The sequence below is a fragment of the Taudactylus pleione genome, unplaced genomic scaffold, assembly GCF_031769625.1.
Source record: "Taudactylus pleione unplaced genomic scaffold, aTauple2 ptg000550l, whole genome shotgun sequence".
In the NCBI taxonomy this organism is placed as follows: Eukaryota; Metazoa; Chordata; class Amphibia; order Anura; family Myobatrachidae; genus Taudactylus; species Taudactylus pleione.
The window spans coordinates 1,252,501-1,257,500 of NW_028284952.1; the positions used below are offsets into that span (position 1 = coordinate 1,252,501).

A 5,000-nucleotide genomic window follows, 5' to 3' on the forward strand; every position below is an offset into this window, starting at 1 on the left:
ACTTGGAAACTATACAGTGTTGGGCCTGGTTAGTACTTGGATGGGAGACCACCTGGAAATACCAGGTGCTGTAGGTAATTTTATACTGCAATAACATTCTTTTCTATTACATTTTACATTAAATTTTTTCAACTAATCAATGAATTTACTTGAGTTAAGAAGTAATAGAGGTCTAAATTTAATGCTTTTGAGCACCTACAGCCAAACCACACTGGACATGCCCAATCTCGTCTGATCTTGGAAGCTATGCAGTGTTGGGCCTGTTTAGTACTTGGATGGGAGTCCACCTAGGAATCCCAGGTGCTGTAGGTAATTTTATACTGCCATAACAATCTTTTCTATTACATTTTACATTCAATTTTTTCAACTTATCAATGAATTTACTTGAGTTAAGAAGTAATAGAGGTCTAAAGTTAATGGTTTTGAGCACCTACAGCCAAACCACACTGGACATGCCCAATCTCATCTGATCTTGGAAGCTATGCAGTGTTGGGCCTGGTTAGTACTTGGACGGGAGACCACCTGGGAATACCAGGTGCTGTAGGTAATTTTATATAGCCCTAACATTCTTTTCTATTACATTTTACATTACATTTTTTCAACTTATCAATGAATTTACTTGAGTTAAGAAGTAAAAGAGGTGTTAAGTTAATGTTTTTGAGCGCCTATAGCCAAACCACACTGGACATGCCCAATCTCGTCTGACCTTGGAAGCTATGCAGTGTTGGGCCTAATTAGTACTTGGATGGGAAACCACCTGGGAATACCAGGTGCAGTAGGTAATTTTATACTGCCATAACATTCTTTGCTATTACATTTTACATTTAATTTTTTCAACTTATCAATGAATTTACTTGAGTTAAGAAGTAATAGAGGTCTAAAGTTAATGCTTTTGAGCACCTACAGCCAAACCACACTGGAGATGCCCAATCTCGTCTGATCTTGGAAACTATGTAGTGTTGGGACTGGTTTGTAGTTGGATGGGAGACCACCTGGGAATACCAGGTGCTGTAGGTAATTTTAGACAGCCAATACATTCTTTTCTATTACATTTTACATTTAATTTTTTCAACTTATCAATGAATTTACTTGAGTTAAGAATTAAAAGAGGTGTTAAGTTAATGTTTTTGAGCACCTACAGCCAAACCACACTGGACATGCCCAATCTCATCTGATCTTGGAAGCTAAGCAGTGTTGGAGCCTGGTTAGTACTTGGATGGGAGACCACCTAGGAATCCCAAGTGCTGTAGGTAATTATATACTGCCATAACAGTCTTTTCTATTACATTTTACATTTAATTTTTTCAACTTATCAATGAATTTCCTTGAGTTAAGAAGTAATAGAGGTCTAAATTTAATGCTTTTGAGCACCTACAGCCAAACCACACTGGACATGCCCAATCTCATCTGATCTTGGAAGCTATGCAGTGTTGGGACTGGTTTGTACTTGGTTGGGAGACCACCTGGGAAAACCAGGTGCTGTAGGTAATTTTACACAGCCAAAACATTCTTTTCTATTACATTTTACATTTAATTTTTTCAACTTATCAATGAATTTACTTGAGTAAAGAAGTAAAAGAGGACTAAAGTTAATGTTTTTGATCACCTGTAGCCAAACCACACTGGACATGCCCAATCTCATCTGATCTTGGAAGCTATGCAGTGTTGGGCCTGTTTAGTACTTGGATGGGAGTCCACCTAGGAATCCCAGGTGCTGTAGGTAATTTTATACTGCCATAACAGTCTTTTCTATTACATTTTACATTCAATTTTTTCAACTTATCAATGAATTTACTTGAGTTAAGAAGTAATAGAGGTCTAAATTTAATGCTTTTGAGCACCTACAGCCAAACCACACTGGACATGCCCAATCTCGTCTGATCTTGGAAGCTGTGCAGTGTTGGGCCTGGTTACTACTTGGACGGGAGACCACCTGGGAATACCAGGTGCTGTAGGTAATTTTATATAGCCATAACATTCTTTTCTATTACATTTTACATTACATTTTTTCAACTTATCAATGAATTTACTTGAGTTAAGAAGTAAAAGAGGTGTTAAGTTAATGTTTTTGAGTGCCTATAGCCAAACCACACTGGACATGCCCAATCTCGTCTGATCTTGGAAGCTATGCAGTGTTGGGCCTAATTAGTACTTGGGATGGGAAACCACCTGGGAATACCAGGTGCAGTAGGTAATTTTATACTGCCATAACATTCTTTGCTATTACATTTTACATTTAATTTTTTCAACTTATCAATGAATTTACTTGAGTTAAGAAGTAATAGAGGTCTAAAGTTAATGCTTTTGAGCACCTACAGCCAAACCACACTGGAGATGCCCAATCTCGTCTGATCTTGGAAACTATGTAGTGTTGGGACTGGTTTGTAGTTGGATGGGAGACCACCTGGAAATACCAGGTGCTGTAGGTAATTTTATACTGCAATAACATTCTTTTCTATTACATTTTACATTCAATTTTTTCAACTAATCAATGAATTTACTTGAGTTAAGAAGTAATAGAGGTCTAAATTTAATGCTTTTGAGCACCTACAGCCAAACCCCACTGGACATGCCCAATCTCGTCTGATCTTGGAAGCTATGCAGTGTTGTGCCTGTTTAGTACTTGGATGGGAGTCCACCTAGGAATCCCAGGTGCTGTAGGTAATTTTATACTGCCATAACAATCTTTTCTATTACATTTTACATTCAATTTTTTCAACTTATCAATGAATTTACTTGAGTTAAGAAGTAAAAGAGGTGTTAAGTTAATGTTTTTGAGCGCCTATAGCCAAACCACACTGGACATGCCCAATCTCGTCTGATCTTGGAAGCTATGCAGTGTTGGGCCTAATTAGTACTTGGGATGGGAAACCACCTGGGAATACCAGGTGCAGTAGGTAATTTTATACTGCCATAACATTCTTTGCTATTACATTTTACATTTAATTTTTTCAACTTATCAATGAATTTACTTGAGTTAAGAAGTAATAGAGGTCTAAAGTTAATGCTTTTGAGCACCTACAGCCAAACCACACTGGAGATGCCCAATCTCGTCTGATCTTGGAAACTATGTAGTGTTGGGACTGGTTTGTAGTTGGATGGGAGACCACCTGGGAATACCAGGTGCTGTAGGTAATTTTAGACAGCCAATACATTCTTTTCTATTACATTTTACATTTAATTTTTTCAACTTATCAATGAATTTACTTGAGTTAAGAATTAAAAGAGGTCTAAAGTTAATGTTTTTGAGCACCTACAGCCAAACCACACTGGACATGCCCAATCTCATCTGATCTTGGAAGCTAAGCAGTGTTGGAGCCTGGTTAGTACTTGGATGGGAGACCACCTGGGAATACCAGGTGCTGTAGGTAATTTTATACAGCCATAACATTCTTTTCTATTACATTTTACATTTAATTTTTTCAACTTATCAATGAATTTACTTGAGTTAAGAAGTAATAGAGGTCTAAAGTTAATGTATTTGAGCACCTACAGCCAAACCATACTGGACATGCCCGATCTCATCTTATCTTGGAAGCTATGCAGTGTTGGGATGGTTAGTACTTGGATGGGAGACCACCTGGGAATACCAGGAGCTGTAGGTAATTTTATGCTGCCATAACATTCTTTTCTATTACATTTTACATTTCATTTTTCAACTTATCATTGAATTTACTTGAGTTAAGAAGTAAAAGAGGTCTAAAGTTAATGTTTTTGAGCACCTACAGCCAAAGCACACTGGACATGCCCAATCTCGTCTGAACTTGGAAACTATACAGTGTTGGGCCTGGTTAGTACTTGGATGGGAGACCACCTGGAAATACCAGGTGCTGTAGGTAATTTTATACTGCAATAACATTCTTTTCTATTACATTTTACATTAAATTTTTTCAACTAATCAATGAATTTACTTGAGTTAAGAAGTAATAGAGGTCTAAATTTAATGCTTTTGAGCACCTACAGCCAAACCACACTGGACATGCCCAATCTCGTCTGATCTTGGAAGCTATGCAGTGTTGGGCCTGGTTTGTACTTTTATTGGAGACCACCTGGGAATTCCAGGTGCTGTAGGAAATTTTAGACAGCCATAACATTATTTTCTATTACATTTTACATTTAATTTTTTCAACTTATCAATGAATTTACTTGAGTTAAGAAGTAAAAGAGGTCTAAAGTTAATGGTTTTGAGCACCTACAGCCAAACCACACTGGACGTGCCCAATCTCATCTGATCTTGAAAGCTATGCAGTGTTGGGCCTGGTTAGTATTTGGATGGGAGACCACCTGGGAATACCAGGTGCTGTAGGTAATTTTATACTGGCATAACATTCTTTTCTATTACATTTTACATTTAATTTTTTCAACTTATCAATGAATTTCCTTGAGTTAAGAGGTAATAGAGGTCTAAAGTTAATGTTTTTGAGCACCTACAGCCAATCCACACTGGACATGCCCAATCTCGTCTGATCTTGGAAGCTATGCAGTGTTGGGCCTGGTTAGTACTTGGATGGGAAATCACCTGGGAATCCCAGGTGCTGTAGGTAATTTTATACTGCCATAACAGTCTTTTCTATTACATTTTACATTTAATTTTTTCAACTTATCAATGAATTTACTTGAGTTAAGAAGTAATAGAGGTCTAAAGTTAATGCTTTTGAGCACCTATAGCCACACCACACCGGACATGCCCAATCTCGTTTGATCTTGGAAGCTATGCAGTGTTGGGCCTGGTTAGTACTTGGATGGGAAACCACCTGGGAATACCAGGTGCTGTAGGTAATTTTATATAGCCATAACATTATTTTCTATTACATTTTACATTACATTTTTTGAACTTATCAATGAATTTACTTGAGTTAAGAAGTAATAGAGGTCTAAATTTAATGCTTTTGAGCACCTATAGTCAAACCACACTGGACATGCCCAATCTCGTCTGATCTTGGAAGCTATGCAGTGTTGGGCCTGGTTTGTACTTGGATGGAAGACCACCTGGGAATACC

General features: G+C 37.5%; 2 non-coding genes and 20 pseudogenes across 2 annotated transcripts; all 22 read left to right on the top strand.

Moving 5' to 3' along the window:
• LOC148487711 (5S ribosomal RNA) overlaps positions 1-77 on the top strand; it is a 119-nt pseudogene extending 42 nt beyond the window's left edge.
• A 116-nt stretch (positions 78-193) lies between these two features.
• Positions 194-312, top strand: LOC148487712 (5S ribosomal RNA; annotated as a pseudogene).
• A 116-nt stretch (positions 313-428) lies between these two features.
• LOC148487713 (5S ribosomal RNA) lies at positions 429-547 on the top strand. Its single transcript, XR_015871192.1, has one exon. It is a non-coding gene; the product is annotated as a 5S ribosomal RNA (ribosomal RNA).
• Positions 548-663: 116 nt separating this feature from the next.
• LOC148487714 (5S ribosomal RNA) lies at positions 664-782 on the top strand (annotated as a pseudogene).
• Positions 783-898: 116 nt separating this feature from the next.
• Positions 899-1,017, top strand: LOC148487715 (5S ribosomal RNA; annotated as a pseudogene).
• A 116-nt stretch (positions 1,018-1,133) lies between these two features.
• LOC148487716 (5S ribosomal RNA) lies at positions 1,134-1,253 on the top strand (annotated as a pseudogene).
• A 116-nt stretch (positions 1,254-1,369) lies between these two features.
• Positions 1,370-1,488, top strand: LOC148487717 (5S ribosomal RNA; annotated as a pseudogene).
• Positions 1,489-1,604: 116 nt separating this feature from the next.
• Positions 1,605-1,723, top strand: LOC148487718 (5S ribosomal RNA; annotated as a pseudogene).
• Positions 1,724-1,839: 116 nt separating this feature from the next.
• Positions 1,840-1,958, top strand: LOC148487719 (5S ribosomal RNA; annotated as a pseudogene).
• Positions 1,959-2,074: 116 nt separating this feature from the next.
• On the top strand, positions 2,075-2,194 carry LOC148487720 (5S ribosomal RNA; annotated as a pseudogene).
• A 116-nt stretch (positions 2,195-2,310) lies between these two features.
• LOC148487721 (5S ribosomal RNA) lies at positions 2,311-2,429 on the top strand (annotated as a pseudogene).
• Positions 2,430-2,545: 116 nt separating this feature from the next.
• On the top strand, positions 2,546-2,664 carry LOC148487722 (5S ribosomal RNA; annotated as a pseudogene).
• A 116-nt stretch (positions 2,665-2,780) lies between these two features.
• On the top strand, positions 2,781-2,900 carry LOC148487723 (5S ribosomal RNA; annotated as a pseudogene).
• Positions 2,901-3,016: 116 nt separating this feature from the next.
• On the top strand, positions 3,017-3,135 carry LOC148487724 (5S ribosomal RNA; annotated as a pseudogene).
• Positions 3,136-3,251: 116 nt separating this feature from the next.
• On the top strand, positions 3,252-3,371 carry LOC148487725 (5S ribosomal RNA). The gene has a single exon (XR_015870478.1). It is a non-coding gene; the product is annotated as a 5S ribosomal RNA (ribosomal RNA).
• A 116-nt stretch (positions 3,372-3,487) lies between these two features.
• Positions 3,488-3,605, top strand: LOC148487726 (5S ribosomal RNA; annotated as a pseudogene).
• A 115-nt stretch (positions 3,606-3,720) lies between these two features.
• Positions 3,721-3,839, top strand: LOC148487727 (5S ribosomal RNA; annotated as a pseudogene).
• Positions 3,840-3,955: 116 nt separating this feature from the next.
• Positions 3,956-4,074, top strand: LOC148487728 (5S ribosomal RNA; annotated as a pseudogene).
• Positions 4,075-4,190: 116 nt separating this feature from the next.
• Positions 4,191-4,309, top strand: LOC148487729 (5S ribosomal RNA; annotated as a pseudogene).
• A 116-nt stretch (positions 4,310-4,425) lies between these two features.
• Positions 4,426-4,544, top strand: LOC148487730 (5S ribosomal RNA; annotated as a pseudogene).
• Positions 4,545-4,660: 116 nt separating this feature from the next.
• LOC148487731 (5S ribosomal RNA) lies at positions 4,661-4,779 on the top strand (annotated as a pseudogene).
• Positions 4,780-4,895: 116 nt separating this feature from the next.
• Positions 4,896-5,000, top strand: part of LOC148487732 (5S ribosomal RNA) — a 119-nt pseudogene continuing 14 nt past the window's right edge.